Raw genomic sequence first — 17,667 nt, 5'->3', positions numbered from 1 at the left:
TTTTTCATCTTTGGAAAATTAAGACTAGTTCCTTGTTCACATGTATATATGAGTCAAGTGAAGGACTAAGGGATCGAGTATACATTCTTGTGCACTGTCCAAAGCCCACCACAAAAGATGGATAAGACTATTCGTCATGATTTACTAAGTTTAGTAAATATGGTTACACTTACAAGTTTAAGTGTAACTCTGATACATTGAAAAAAAATTTCGATGTATGGTAGAACAAATAAGAAGAATCAAATTAGGCAGAAGGATAAAAGTTTCTCAAATCTAAAAAGATGGGAGAGTACTTTAGTATCATTTCATATGATCATCTTAACGATTAAGAGACCTTATCACAATTCATCCTCTAAGTGCATTCTGATAGCTAAGAAGAGGAGCTATGAATTGTTGAAGTGGTTAAATCAAGAAGATGAGTCATATTTCATTCCAAAACAATTCTTAGAGTTATACTCTAAGATTGTAACTTGAGTGTCATGTCTTAAAGAAGGTTTAAAAACACTTGTCAAATGTAAGAGTAAAAGTTATCTACTCTTGTACATTTGAAATTGGTAAGTTGTGATGTTTTGTATAAAACAAAGACCAACTAAGGCCAATTGTGTGAAGTGTTTGTCTTGATTAGAATCCACACTATCTCTTGAATATCTGACAAGAAAGTCTTATATGTCAAGAGGACAGTGGGAGTCTTAAAGGTCTTGAAAGTCTCAAGAACTAATCAAGAATAAAACCTGAAGTTCTTCACTAGCACACGACTTGAGGTGTATAACCTATCGTGTTGACATATTTTGTCCCCATTCCAATTAAAGTTGGCTTTGCATATGAGTTCTTAGAGTTCTCAATTGGTTGCATAACAACTTGGAAGCAATGGCAGGCCCTTGTGCTGCCACGTGGAAAGAAGTCAAGATTGCACAAGTTCAATCCATAAGAGTTTGAATTTGTCACTAACCTTGTCTTGTGATTATGGTTTTGACAATTCACATGGATATGAACACATACACCATTAAATCTAAGTGTCATAAGGTTTCTCTCCGATTCATGAAAATGATGGTGAGGAAACACTTTCACTAAGTAGATTTTAGCTAGATAGCAATTGTGATATTTGCATTCTCAAAGTCGTTAGTGGAGCGTGTGTGGTTAACCGACACACTAACCTGGACTTGTGAGAAGTGGCAAAGGTCTAAACAATTGAGACTATGATTACGACATCCCTTTTCATAGTTCTTAAATTGTTTAGACACACCTGTGAGCTATCTAATGAAAGTTGTATGATTTTGATAAATTCTTATTAAAGCAATCTAGTCTAAAAAATCTGAACTTTGGTAAGAAAGTCAATAAAGTATTGATTTCTAGAAGTCCAACTGATTTCTGAGTACATGTCAAAGCTAGTGGGAGCATAAGTGTTATGCTAATAATCATCATGTTAGTGGGAGCATGATAATTATGATAAGTATTGGAAGTTAGCAATGTTAATTATAGAAAACAAAAGTTTCAATTCGTGAGGCTGTAGGGGTTGAAAAAGTTGTTTTGCTATAATTAAGGGAGAGGAAACTATACTTCATTTCAATTCTAAAAGCTTAGATTGAGTTTTTAATCAAATTTAGTCAAGGATATATATATATATATATATATATATATATATATATATATATATATATATATATATATATATATATATATATATGAATTTCATGTTGGAATGGCTCAACATAAGGAAATTCTATATATGGGTTCATTATTTGCGTTCTAAAATTCGATTATGATTACGGAATCCCTTTTCATAATCTGAATTATGAAAACTTGGAAAATAGAAATGGAAATATTATAGAAAAAGACTAGTTTAGTCTTTATGTGAGACATCATGAATCGTGTCCCATATGCTTCAGATATAGGATCGATTACATGTGCTATATTCATCCTTTCTAAAATTTTCCAAATGCCTGGGGCATTAAGAAGGGAAAAGGTCTAGAACTGGATATGACTAAAACGATTAAGCAATTGTCAAGGACAATCTAAGGTTTACCAAAGATTGGTTGCTCAGGGATAGTTGGAAGTATAGTGTTAATTGTTGGAAGGACCATATTGGCATATTCTGAAAAGAGGCAACTCTTGTTCAAAAGTGATAGTCAAAAGGGGAATGTGGAAATGATCCCATTAGTGGAAGTTGTTCAATAAATCTGTGTAAGATTAGGAAACTTAATGCAAGAAGGATGTTTCCAGGGAGCTGATCTCCTTTGGAATGCTCTGTAATGTTTGTTGTCAAGTCTTTGTGACTTTGTGCATAACCATTACAAGAGAATCATTGCATATAAGTTGAGAATCTAACAGATTTCTGTAAAATGGCATGAATTTGGAATTCCTGTATTTGCCATAAGAATTCGGGAGTGTGAAATTAGAATCATTGAAAGTTTTGTCAGTTGGTTTATTTCACAAAGTAAGGATCATAGACAAACATAGAGTGCATACTTGGTGTATGGCAAAGCTATTGTTTAGAAAACATAGTGTACATGCTCGGAGCATGGGACAACTATTGTTTTATTCAAACCATCCACAGTCGGTCATATGTTGGAAGTAGATATGAATCAAGACTGTCACGGGTTGGCTTGTAGAGGTCCAAGTTAGTGGACAAAGTTGTGCTACAACACTCATGAGTGATCATAAGTTCTGAGTATTGGATTCAACCCACGCTCATTGGAATCACTTCATGGATTTTATCACGAGTGATCATGAGACGGTAATATATTATATTCTTCAAACCTAGAGATATGAGTTGTGACTATGAGTTGGTTGTACATTGATTGCACGAGAACGCATTCGGTAATTCGATGTTATAAAACGTGCCTTTGCGTATGATTCAACAAGTAGTAGAACAATCCATATGAGTCAAAGTTTATCCATTCGTTTTACCTTCAGGATAAAAGCGATATTTGTGGGCCCCTCGATGATTTAATGATGATACATGTGAGTGCCAAGCCAGGACTGATTTGATCTGTTCAATCAGTCAGTCATCATGAATCGGAAATCGGGAAACAACAAATGGACAGAGAGAATGATTTTAATCCATGTATCAGTCCATATGATATCTAGAATGGAGGAATATATGATCCCTTATCTAATGGACAAGTCATTGACAAAGGTTAAAGTTCATCAACAAGGTCAGAGTTCGACAGAAGCTTTTGAGAGCTACGATTGCTGATCGGTTCCTAAAGTCCTACGCAATAATAGTTTTAGACTTATCCAAGTGGGAGACTGTTGGATTAATATCTAAGTCCATAACTATAATTGGTAAGAGTTAACCCGACCCAACATGGTCCATTTGGGTTGCATGGCATCAAGCATTTGAATAGAATATAATGAGAGAAATAACACTTAAGGTTTATTAATATATTATAAGTTATAATATATTAATAAGGTTATTTAATTAGTATCGATCAAGAATTAATTTGGATTTAATTAAGTGATCAAAAGGAGACTAATTAAATATATGGGTTGATTGTGTAAATCGTTCATTCTTATATATGTGGGCTTGTGATCCAAGATTCCTTATGTTGGACAAAGTACTTGGGGTGACCCATGGATACTCCATGGAGGTTAAAATCCATGGAGCATAAGGAATGGGTAAAGTTATGAGTCACATGGTGTAACCCTAATAGCCACCATATAAAAGAATCCCATGGCTCAAGAAATCGTGCACTAATGTGTGAATATGAGGGCTAGACGATTTCAAGGAGTGTTTCATTTCTCTCAAGTCATTCCATGTGCATTTGGTGTTGTGTGAACCATTTGAGGTGTCACACTTGGGGCACTAGGCACTCAAGCTTCATGAAGACAAGCTACATCAAACAAAGGTATGTATTCTATCCATTTGATTACCCGAGTATCAAGTATTGTACGCTAGATAGGGTGATTCCTTGGAAAGTTCATATTTGCATGTATAACAGAGAAAACATAGATCCAAGGTATTTAGGGTTGCATGTACACTTAGGAGTGTTAGAATTCTCAAAACCCAACACTTTATCCTTCAGATCTTACATTGTACGAAACCGCTCATCCGGAATTCCAAAGGTTTATAAAGAAAAACATTTTTTTGTTGCAACGGTTACTTTGTAAGGATCCTTATCCAATCTTTCTTGATTTTATAGCTTAACACAACCCTAACTTTCCTTTACCAAGTCAAATCAACCCCCACAAAATCCATTTTTCAATTAATGCACCTGGTTCGAATTCGGATCCTCATCATTACCATTCCTAACCCGATCCATTTCCCTTACCTATTTATACCCATCGAAAACCCCTTTTACCTCTTTACGCGCCCAAATCTTCCAAAACCCTCGAATTCTCTTTGTGTTCACCGTGTTCTTCAAGCTCTCATCTTTCTGCAAGGATGGCTTCTCAATATTCTCTACGGAAAAATGCACCAACTGCCTCCTTTCCTAGGAAGTCGATTGCAAAGAAGAAACCTTCAAAGGGATCATCGTCTTCAACATCACCTGAACCCTTTCTCAGGGATACAACATAGTTATTCTCACTGAACCCTATGGATTATGATGAATCCATTAGAGTTATGATTGAGTTCATTGCCAACCATCCCATCTCCATCCCTCTCACTAAAGTCCCTGAACCACCTCTTCCACTTCATCATCTTCATAGGGCTTTCACAAGAATCAAGGAAGAAGACAATGTCCTAGAAACCAAAATCATTGGTGATTAAATAGTTCCAATCTACAAATCCACCTTCTTAAAGGCAATAGGTGTTAAAGAAAACCCCAAGGGCTTCACTGTTCAAGAACCAACTGCTACGGAATTCCAACTGTTCTTGAATCACATTGGGTACAATCAGGACAACAAGGCGAAAGACTTCAAGAAATTAGCCGTTTCTGGCCTCTGGACCGTGTTGATGCATCTGATCATTTGAGGACTATCCGGAAAGCATGGAGGTGTGGATACACTTAGCAAGGATTGGATCTATGTTGTTTACAACATTTACTCCAGACGTGATAATGTTGTTGATCTTCCGGAGGTACTATGGAAAGACTTCCGCAAGTTTGCCATCAAAAGGAAGGAGAATGAGATCTCAAGTCCTAGGTTATAGGCTCTAACTCTGCAACAACTCTTCAAAGAGCTTTTGGTCCTGTCTGGTGTTTACCTCAATATATGTTGGACATTATTCCTTCTGATTCTCTTCATTTGAAAAAACATTTGGAGACTTCGAGTGTGTTCAACCCAACACAGTCTGCCCAAGTCCCCATTGAGCCCACTTCGGAAGTGGCCAAGCCAACATCTTCCGGAACAAGAAAGACGAAGAAGTATGCCAAGCGGAAAACTTCCCTTACTAATTCAAAGCCTCAAAAGAGAACCAAAGTCGGATCTTCCTCTCCAAAGGAAGATGCTCATGACATTCACTGTAACATTCTTTCCTATATAAAGGAGCATTCAATACAAGTAAAACACATATGTTTTTCACTCTTTGGGCATCTTTACTAAGTTCATTCAAACATTCTTCTTATTCTTCATTTATTAAATTTACCTTGATCATTTACTATCTCATTCTTCATTTAATGTCTTGATCATTTGTTGAATATTCAATCTAAGACTTGACTGGTCTTTCCAGGCTAGAATTGATCTATTATTAGCAAGCAAACATTAATCTTAAGAATTCATTCAAGGTTTGAGTTTTCAAACCTTTTCCCTGCGCATCGATCTTGTTCTCACAATTGGTATCAGAGCTTGAGTGGTTGTCCTTTGAATCCATACAAATCAGAATATAATTGATTAGAAATCACCTTGGTGTTTCAATCATTTATGTGTCAAGGATAAAAGTTCTTCTATATACCACTTTAGCTTAAAGATATCTTAGCTTCAATGGTTGCTTCTAATCCTTAGCAAATGATTTCAATGCAAATCACAAATAGTGTAGGTGACCCTACACGTGCCCCATTGCTAGTTGTGGAAGAATATCATCACTGAAAAGTTAGAATGGAAAGATTTTTACTTGCCAAAGATAAAGGTGAAGAAATCTAGAGATCTGTCACAAAAGGTCCACATGTTCATGTAAGAACTATTGTAAGAGATGCAGCTGCTTAGCTCATGCGTGAAGATGAAACTCGTCCAACTCCTCTAATTGATGATGACATCGAGAAGCTACATGCTAATCAAGTTGCTTTCTCAGAAATGGTGTTTGGTGTTCCTCCCTCACTCTTTGAGCATATCAAGTTATGCAAATCAGCCAAAGAGATATGGGACACTCTTCAGGACCTGATTGAAGAATCAAAAAACATGAAAGACAAGCACCTCACCTCTGTTGTCAATGACTTTGATACTTTTACCACCACTCCAAGTGAGTCAGTGGCCTCTGCTTCCAACTGTTATCGCATTGTGGTAAAGAACATGACTGCCTATGGGATTGTCCGCACTCCTTTGGAGTACAATCTCAAGTTCATAAACAGTCTGGGCAAAGGATGGGGAAATGTAAAATCCTGTCACCAAAGTAATGGCTCCTTTAAAAAACTGAAGCATTATCAACTCTTTGATGAACTTCAAGGCCATGAGTCCAATGTTGCTCAAACAATAAGGGAACTCTCCGGAGGTCCTTTTACTCTTGTCATTTGTTTCGAATCAAACATTTCAAACTCATCCACTTCGGATCCTTTCAAACCTATTGTTCCATCCGTTCAATCATCCACACCTTCCCTATCAACACAAACCTACCCTGCTGATGATTCGGAAGCTATGGACTCTGAACTCTGTTTCTAACAGGAGTTCGCACTACTTTCAATGAAGTACAAACGTCCCTTCAATCCTTCCTACAAACCATACCAAAACCGATTCTATGCTCCTCACCAGAACAATCCTCAACCATTTTCAACTCCGGAACATAAACCATCCGATAATCCTTCTGCATACAAACCAAACCTCCTTAAAAGAAGCTCCACTTCCGAACCCTCTCAGAGTTCAAACTCAGACAAACCTAAAATTGTGTGTCATAAGTGTGGACATGCAAACTATTTTGCTAAAGATTGTCTAGCTGATACTCCACTAAAACCAAAGGTCAAGGACTATGCCTACTATGTCCGAAGAGCACAAGAGATGGCTGAAAGTGAAAAAGCCTTTGTCACAACGGTTTCAAGAGATGTTGTAGGATATTGGTCCTCCGGGGATGATGATGATATGATAGCTGGAAGGAATATGTGTATGATGGCAAGAAAAACGGTTGAATGTGATGAAGAGTACTGGTCTTCTGGGTCTGAAGATGAAGAGGATGATACTGAACCTCACTATTGCTACATGGCAACCAACGATCCACCAGGTCGAAGCATCGTCCAACAGGTATAATCTATGATCTCTTATAATAATTTTGATTTGTCTCTCTGTGAACCTTATTTGACCCAAATTCAAACAGATATGAATACCATCTATAAGGCCTATGAATCCGCAATAGACGCGAGTGAGAAGAAGGAGTGTGAGTTAAATCGTCTTAGGTTACGTTTCGAGGACAAAAAAATTAAAAATCGAGTCTTTAGAGCATGAAATAGTAATGTTAAGTGATGAATGTATCATTTTGATAGATAAATGTGAAATCACCTACTTCGAACGTAAGGTTTTGATTTCTAATAATAAACGTCTTAATGCCAAAATAGATGTTTTGCATAATTTTGTTGACATGCTTGAAGCGGATATTCGGATGACTCACAATTTTCTTCATCCATGGTCTAAAGCACCTGGTCTCGGAAGTGAGTTTCCAAAACCAATTGTTAGTCCCCTGAAGGAATTACGAAATTTGGCATTTATGGGAGAAGTTCTGAACATAAAACATTCGGACACCCCTATTTCTCCTTTGTCACCCCTTCCGGAGACTACTGACCATTTTGAGTCCCTAATTCCTGAATTCAAACCAATTGTTGTCAAATGTCCTGATTCGATGTAAATTCCGCCTCTGAAAAACCTGGACTTGAATCGGACCACAAAATTTCATTACGGTCTTCCAAATTGTGTAGACTATGTTCCAAGAAGCAATCACACTGACAATTGTGTTGTTGAAGAAATTCCTACCCTGACAACCGAAACTGATACCTCTGAGTTTGTATGGGCATCCTTATATGATAAGGTTGGAAAATCAAGAAGTGTCTCCTCTAATTCTTGTGAATCGAATTCCTTAGTTGTTTCAAAAACTAAGTTGGTTCCCATTTCTCCTAAGTTTAATAATCCATCAGCAGGACATACCTCAAAGGCCTTGTCACACACAAAGAGAAAACCATTGCTAAACAGGAAGGATATGATAGATCTCAAAGTAGAAGCTGGGAATGCACTTAAGAAGGAAGTTAAGTCTAGACAAAATTCCAGGTTCATTGCCAATTCCAAACCAAATGTATCCAGGAACTCTCATGCTTTAAATCTTTGTCAAAACTCCTTTTCTCCCACTAAGATTCTCAAAAGACCTTCCGTATCTCATAGTCGTGGGTAACCGAAGAAAGCAGATTGTTCTACACAGTCTAAATCTCATGTGAATGTCACAATACCTAAAAACACCCCTCCTTGGACAAATTCATCTGTTTTAATTGCAAAATCTGATGGCACAATTTTTAAACCAAAATCTACCAAATCAAATGTGTCATCAAGCAAATCCACAAATCAAAAGAAACCCTCTTTTTCAAAATCCTTAAAGAAAAATTTTGTGTAGAAAATCAAAACTTCCTTTGATGAAAAAACAATTCTGGAGGTAACGAACGTTATCAAAACTCCGGAAGTCAAATGTCTGAAGCAGACTATTCCGAAACACCAAGTCATTGAATATGACTACTGGATAGATGAGAAGACATTAGCCTTTTGTTTTTTTTCCGAAAGACTCAAAGAATTCCACTCAGAAACACAAAGTTGTTCCAAAATCACTATCTAAGTCCAAAACTTGTGCCTATGTCCCAAAATCTAATTCGGAGCCTAAAAACTCCATTACTCAATAATTTTGCAGGCACTTTGTGCTTTGGACCAAGAAGCAAGATGGTATATTGATAGTGCTTGCTCCATGCACATGACAGGGCAAAAGGAATTTCTGCGAGTGTTAAAGCTCACTCCAAATGCTGGTTATATAACATATGGAAACAACTCAAATTCTCAAATTCGTTGTTATGGAATCCTCACCAATGGAAACTTCTCTATCTCAAATGTTGCCTATGTAGCTGATCTGAAACACAATTTGATAAGTGTTGCTCAGCTCACTGATTCAAATCGTAGTGTGGAATTTTGCAAGAAGTATAGTTATGTGTTGACCGAAGACCGAAAAGAGTGCCAAATCAAGTCACTTCGCAACAAGAACATATTCCCGTTAGATATCAACATGATTATTGGAAAACCACAGCTCTGCCTTCTCTCTAAGGTTGTTCCTGACGTCAGTTGGTTATGGCACCGAAGGCTTGCTCATCCAAATTTTCGGTACATGAATGATCTTGTATCTGGTGAAATGGTTAGACGTGTACCTCTACTCAAATTCGAAAATGATCATTTGTGTGCTGCTTGTGAGTGCGTTAAACAATCAAAGAAGTGTCATCCTGTCATCATCGAAAAATCCATTTTGGAACCTCTGGAGCTTCTACACATTGATCTTTGTGGACCTTCCACTGTAGAAAGTCTTCATCATAAGAAATACGTTCTTGTGATTGTTGATGATTTTACACGGTTCACTTGGGTCTTCTTCCTTCGGCTGAAATCCAAAACAGCCTCAGAGCTCATCAATTTTATCAAAGGAATAGAAGTTCTCATCAAACTCCCAATTAGGAGAATCCGAAGTGACAATGGCTCGGAATTCACTAACTCCACCATTGAAAAGTTCCTCACCGAAAAAGGAATTGACCACAACTTCTCAGCTCCCTATACCCCACAACAAAATGGTGTAGTCGAACGACGAAATAGAGCTCTTGTTGAAGCTGCTCGATCCATGTTGAATTTCACAAATCTACCACTCTACCTTTAGGATGAAGCAGTATCTACTCCTTGCTTCACTCAAAATCGAAGTACCATCAATCGTCGCCTCAACATGACACCATACGAAGCAATAAATGGTCGGAAGCCAACAATCTCGTTTCTACATGTCTTCAGATGCAGGTGCTTCATCAAAAACAATCGAGATCAGCTTACCAAGTTTCAACCTAAAGCTAATGAAGCCATCTTCCTTGGGTACTCCTCAAAATCGAAAGCTTATAGATTTCTTAATCGGAGAGCTCGTGTTCTGGAAGAAAGCTTTGATGTTACCTTCGATGACAACTTCATCCAGAATTCTGGCCCAACTCACATCACCACTCATATTATGGAATCCGATGCTCCTCCGCCAGGATGTTCGAACTCCCAAACTATCTTATAAGTTGACTTTGAAATGCTCTTTGGTCCTTCCGAAACAACTATTGATTCGAAATCTCGATCAAGGCCAAACCTCATTCCTATTTCCTCTTCGGAAGTTCATGTCTATCAAAACATCTCCGGTCCGATCCCAAGCCTTCCTCCATTTGATTTCGAACCATTTCAACCTTCTCAGGTTGAGGGGGAGAATGCTCATCCCTCTCTCGAATCAAATGTGGACGACTTCCAAGATACAGCTTTTGAGTTTGATCACTCTAATCCTCTCAACAATGATGAAAATGAAAACTTCTTTGAGTTTCCTTCTGATGATGATGTCAATCTCTCTTGTTCAGAAGTTCAGGGGGAGCATCATCCCAACATTCAAACCATTAGGGGGGGGGGGGGGGGGGGCTAATCATTTCTACTGTTGATATAGGATCAACTGCTGCACACGATCCACCACGATTACATGTTTGGACCAAGGATCATCCTCCGAACCAAGTAATCGGTAACCCCAATGCTGGTGTTCAGACTCGTTCTACTACTAGTGTCCAAAATGAATGTCATTTTTCAACATTTATATCCATGGTTGAACCCAAATCCATCAAGGAAGCATTAGAGCATGCTAACTAGATTACAACCATGCAGAAAGAACTGGCTGAATTTGACCGACATGAAGTTTCGACCCTCGTACCTCCTCCTCAAAATCATCCCATTGTCGGTACTAGATGGGTATTTCGCAAAAAGCTAGATGACGCAGGAGTTATTATTCGAAATAAGGCAAGACTAGTGGATAAAGGTTTCACTCAGATCGAAGGGCTTGACTATTATGAGACTTTTGCTCCTGTGGTACGTCTTGAAGCCATTAGAATCTTTCTTGCTTATGCAGCTCACAAAGACTTCAAAGTTTACCAAATGGATGTTAAGTGTGCTTTTCTTAACGGTGAACTTGACACTGAAGTGTATCTTCAACACCCTCCCAGATTTATCAATCTCTCATTTCCGAACTACTGTTACAAACTCCGGAAGGCTATCTACGGACTCAAGCAATCTCCTCGGGCATGGTACGAAACTCTCACTGATTTTCTAAAACGCTCCGGTTTTCATAGAGATATTCTTGATCCCACACTGTTCCAAAGATCAAATGGTAAGCATCTCATGTTAGTGCAAATCTATGTGGACGACATCATCTTTGGATCTACGGACCCATCTATGGTTACAGACTTTGCTAAACTTATGATCAATCGATTTCAAATGAGCATGAATCGGGAGTTAAGCTTCTTTCTTGGTCTTCAAGTCAAACAGACTAATAGAGGAATCTTCATTCACCAAGAGAAGTACATTTCAGAACTCCTCAAGAAATAATCAATGGACACCTGTGCCTATACAAAAGTACCAATGGGCTTCGGACACAAGATCTTTGTCGACCCTTCTGGTGTTCCTGTTGATGAAAAGAAGTATCGTGGAATGATTGGATCTCTACTCTATCTCACGGCAACTCGTCCGAATATAATGTTTTCCACGTGCCTTTGTGCCAGATTTCAAGTCAATCCAAAGATGGCCCATCTTTTGCCTGTGAAACAAATTTTACGATACCTTAAAGGTACCAAGAGTCTCGGAATCTGGTACCCAGCAAATGAGAGCTTCTTACTTTAAGCTTATTCAGATTCGAGCTATGGTGGTCTTTAACTTGATAGAAAAAGCACTTCGGGTGGCTGTCAATTCTTAGGAGGACGTTTGGTCAGCTGGTCATCCAAGAAACAGAACTGCATAACACTCTCTACAGCTGAAACGGAATACATTGCTGCTGCCAGCTGTACATCTCAAGTTCTATGGATGAAATCTCAACTCCTTGATTATGGTTACCACTTTCAACGTATTCCTATATATTGTGACTCTCAAAGTGCCATTGCGATTTCTCACAATCCAATTCAACACTCAATGACAAAACACGTCGATATAAGGTACCATTTCATAAAAGATCATGTACTTAACGGTAATATTGAACTCGTTTTTGTTCCATCCGACGATGAGATTGCTGATGTCTTTACCAAGGCATTAGTTGAAACCAAATTCAATGGTTTTCTGAACAATATGGATATGATGATACCAGATCCTCAGTTCTTTTAAGAGACTTGCTCTCTTTGATAGATGTATTTGAAAGAAATCTAGTTCCAATTTCCAAATCTTTTCATCTCGGAACTACTTTCTCTCTGAATACATAGGATCATTTCTCCTGTTGTTATCTGACCTTCACTTGAGTCTTTAAGTTGTAAAGTTCGTTCTTATTGTTTGCTGCTCCATGTCTACTTTGTCACCATAGTCGAGTTCATCTCGGAACATACTTCATAATGGCAACCCAGAATTCCAGTCCGGAAAAGGTATTACATTCAGTGATCTGAAATTTTCAAAATGCTCTGGAATTTCAAAATTCATTCGGAATTTTAAAATGCTCCGGAATTTCAAAATTCTCCATAATTTCAAAATTCATCCGGAATTTTCAAATGCTCCAAAATTTCAAAATTCATTCGGAATTTTCAAAATGCTCCGGAATTTCAAAATTCATCAGGAATTTTCCAAATGCTCCAGAATTTCAAAAATTCATCTGAAATTTTCAAAATGCTCCGGAATTTTGAAATTGCTCCATAACTTTAAAAACTTGTTCTGGAATCCTTTTTTAAGACATGTATGCTCCGGATCACGACTCTTATCCTCCGGTTCATACACTGTCCGGAACAAATCATCTGGAATACCAAAAGGTATTAAGGTGAACCGTTTTTCTTTCAACAATTACCTTTCAGGAAGATCCTTATCCGATCCTCCTCATTTTACGTGACACGTTTGCATGCCCCATAAAATTAACATCGAATTGACGGTTGAACTCTCCATTTTTAGCCAAAAATTACCCTACCCTTTCACCTCACCAGTCAACTCACGTTCCCAAACATTAAATATGACCCATTTTAAAATTAGATCCTCATCATTACACCTTTCAACCCGACCCATTTACCTTACCTATATATACCCTTTATAATCTCCCCTTTACCTCTTTACGCTCCCAAAACCCTCAATCGCTAATTCTCTCAACTGTTCTTCAAGCTTTCATCCTCATTCAACAATGACGTCTTCACAGAACCCTACTCAACCTGCTTCAACACCCAAGAAATCCATTGCAAGGAAGAAATCTTCCAAGGGTTCTAAAGGCTCATCTTCCTCTGCCGATCCATAACCGTTCTTGAGGGACACTACACAACTCTTCTCCCTCAACCCATTAGACGATGAATCCATAAGAGTTATGATCGAGTTCATCGCCAACCACCCCATCTCCATTCCCGTCACAAAAATCCCTGATCCTCCACTACCACTTCATCATCTCCATCGAGCTTTTACCAGTATTAGACTGGTAAATGGAGTTTTAGAGACTACCATCATCGGCGACAGAACAATTCCAATCTACAAGTCGACATTCCTCAAAGCAATTGGAGTGAAAGCAAATCCAAAAAGGTTTAAACTTGTTGAACCAACGTCTAAGAGTTACAGATGTTTCTAAGCTACATTGGCTACACACAGGACTACAAGGCCAAGGATTTCAAGAAAACTTTTGTTTCAGGGCTCTGGACTGTTCTTATGCATCTCATTATCCGCGGGTTATCTAGCAAGCACAGAGGTACTGATACCTTGAACAAAGATTGGTTGAACGTCGTCTTCAGCATCTACTCTGGACGCGAGAATGTCGTCGATCTTCCAAAAGTATTGTGGCAAGATTTTTGCAAATTCGCTACCAAGAGGAAGCCGAACGACATTTCAAGCCCTAGATTTTGGGCTCTGACGCTTCAACAAATCTTCACTGAGCTTTCGGAACCACTTCCGGTTAACACAATTCCTCCAGAGGTGTGTATCTCATTCAAAATTGTCAAGGCATATAGGATTCTAGACCAATCTTCTTTTGCTCCGATCGGACGACTTCCGGACCATATGTTGGCCATTATACCTTCCGATTCTCCTTACTTAAGACAACATTTAGAGACGTCGGTTGTGTTTGACCCCCTGGTCTCTGTTGAGCCTACTTTGGAAGAGGTTGAACATGCTAAGTCTGGACCTAAGATCAAGAAGCCAGCCAAGCGAAACGCTTCTCCCACTAAGCCCAAAGCCAAAAAGAAATTCAAAGTCAGTTCCTCCTCTCAACAGGAAGGAACTTATGACATTCCGATTGATTCTGGCTGTCCGCACACCCTACCTACCCACTCATCTGAGGTACCCCTCAATGTTTCAATACCACTTTCACACACTCACGAGGAGTCTCCACATAATCCAACCTCACCCTCCCAAAAGGGTGATGTCGGTGTTGAACAAAGTTCCTTGCAGCCCCCTAGAACACAGTCACGTGTCAAATTTGATATTCCCATTGTCTCTTCTACATGCACACACTCTGGAACTGTTACCCCATGCATCCGGAAGGAGGAGCAGTCCCTCCAACTTTCGATGCCTCAAATGGTCTGATACCCGGATGGAGTAAAGGACGACCTGGGGCTAATGATCCTGATTGGGAAGATTATGTTAACAAGGCAGCATCTCGGCGTCCGGACCTAACTAGAGCTCAAGTGGAATCCACTCTAATTTCCATGAGGAATAGGGCTATTCAGAGCAACATGACCTATGTTCCTCCCACTGACACGGATGCAGATGTTGAGCTTACCTCGAAACAACCTCCTGTCACCACTCATCAAAGTGCATTCCAAATCGATCCGTAAGAAGAAATCTACGAAGAAGTTATGTTAGAAAATGAAGCAAGGATCGTTCAGGAATACACCTTCAAGGCTTCTGCTCATTTCAAATACAAGCCATCCGGCACTAAGTCTGCATATGACTTCGGATCCTCATCCCCCACCACTCCGGACGGAGGCTCAAACTCTAAAAATCAAGAAAATGATGCTACCACCAAACCTGGTCCTTCAACTCATCCTCTCTCTCACAACTCTCCTATGAAACACTCTAATTCCGATTCGGAATCGTCTGCTGGTGACTACGCTGACCCATTCGTTCTTCTCGAGATCCGGACCAATATCTCTGACACCATGCAAAAAGTGGCGTACGTGGAAACATCTGTAACGAAGCTGAATTCTAAGTTGGATCAAAAAGTCTCCGGACTTGATTCCAAACTTGATGCTATTCTGCAAACACTCTCTCAATAGTCCGGGCCATCAATTGCTAAAAGAGAAGCCCATCTTGATCAACTTGTCTCCATCCGGCTCAAACATACAATGGAGCAAGTTGACTCGAAATACGACACATTGGTGGATAACTACCTCCAAACCATCACCTCGATGCTTAAGGTCCATGATGATATGGTTTCTGCTACCTACAACCTAATCAAGCATACCCACGTTCTTCATGAGAAACAAATTCAAAGTCTGGAGAAGGAGATCCGGAAGAAAGATGAAATGAACCTCATAATTCAACAAGTCCTCATCAAACTTCTCCGCTTAACTTGGAACATCGTTGATGTTCTGAACCGGAAATTTGATGAGATGATTGCCATTCTAAGTAGCACTTTCAAGCACCTCTCTAAGCAAGCCCCTACTGCTGAAGCATATGAAACTCTCTCTCTCTCTCTCTCTCTCTCTCTCTCTTTAACTTACAACATGCCTTCAGAAGGTCTTCTCCAAGTTTGATGATCTCAAGGACTCTCTATTGCTTGCACCAGTCCACCGGGTTACCGATGCAAGAGGGGGAGAAGGACCTAGTAAACCATGGAAACCTCCCACTCAATTCTCTCTCCGAGATGAAGGAGATTCAGAAGACGATGAAGTTCAGATTCTCTCTGTTTCTCCTTCCAAAAGCGCCAAAGATGAAGGAAGTGAAGATGAAAGAGAATATGTTCCTGACGACGCTCCTAAGGGTATCCTTGCTCTTCAATCTCCCAAGATGTCCATTCTGAAGGTTATTACTGAAGAAAAAAAGAAAATATGGTCCATAGTTTCCTGGCCATCCTCTCTTTTGGACGTTTTTGAGCAAAATATCAAAATGGATAAGGCCAAATCTCTCCTGACTGTCCAAGCATTCCAGGCTACTCCTTCAGTATAGCCTCCCATTCTGAATCCCATAATTGCTCCAATCAATCAGGGCTCTCCACTCAGAACCCCTGATAATATTCCGGAAGAACCACATCCAAATCCTACTCCGGAATTTACGATTGATGAGAATCTGAAGCTGGTCATCTCTGCACTTCAAAGAGACAAAGGCAAGAAACTAATGACAGTCGAACAACCAACTTTGCAGGACCTCTTCTTAAACAAAAACATGGATGGTCTCAGGAAGAAATAAATCAAGCTCTTGAAGAAAGCATCCAGATCCAGGCTCTGAAACATAATCCTGACCCAATGCTTGGGATATCTCTTCTTTGTCGTGAAGGCATACTTCAAAGACACGAAATCATTCCAGATATGTCCTATGACATTCCTACAAGTGACTTTGAGCAAATCGATCTTCCTCTCTATCTCCCTACAACAAGTATTACCTCAAGTTCGCTCCACTTCCTCCCACAGATCCTCCGGAAGTGATCATTCGAACAGAAAGAGAAAGACTTGATACTTTCTACTCTAAGAGCGCAATGCCATTCAAGGGAGTATGGTCGAAGAAGAAGATTACTCAGGTCACAAGCTTCGGAAGAAAAATCCTGGTGAAGTTAGAACTACACTGTCTGTTGTTCCGTTTTCACATTCTCCGGAACAAGCCCACTCCCCGGACAGTTACTTATACGGATTTCCCTTCAATGAATCCGAACGACATTCTTACTTTGACCACCTACATCATGGAAAATCAAAGGGATGAACTCAGTATGGGATCCTATCATGCTGCACTAAGGTTCCTGAAAGATTACGTTGTAGAATTCAGCTGAAGAGATAATGAACATGCCCATCTTTACATAAATGAGAAATTTGTTCCTAAGATCGATTTCATCCTTCCAGAAGCTGAACTCCTCGCAGATGGTCCTATTGAAAAGCCTGTTCTAGGGTTTTCTACACTATAAGAAAAACAAACAAGAAGGACTGCTTCTGAGTCCTGGACAAACACCTGATTCCTACCAAAGCTCTAAAGAAGTTTATTTCCTGTGCATCCAAGACTGATGCTCCGAAACATGTGAAGGCGAAGTTTATGAGTCAGCAGGCATGGTACATTGAAGTCCACAAATGGTTGTTTCGAGCCTACAACTTCATCAATAAAGAAAAGATCTAAGCTTGTTGGATTGCTAATTTCACTTAGGGGGAGATTGTTGGAACCTGAAAGTGAACATCTAGCGATCCCAAGTACATATTCTGTCAATCCCCCAAACCAGAATGG

Source organism: Lactuca sativa, chromosome 9, assembly GCF_002870075.4.
Source record: "Lactuca sativa cultivar Salinas chromosome 9, Lsat_Salinas_v11, whole genome shotgun sequence".
Classification (NCBI taxonomy): Eukaryota; Viridiplantae; Streptophyta; class Magnoliopsida; order Asterales; family Asteraceae; genus Lactuca; species Lactuca sativa.
The sequence above is the reverse complement of the archived record's forward strand: the minus strand, read 5'-3'. Positions refer to the sequence as shown.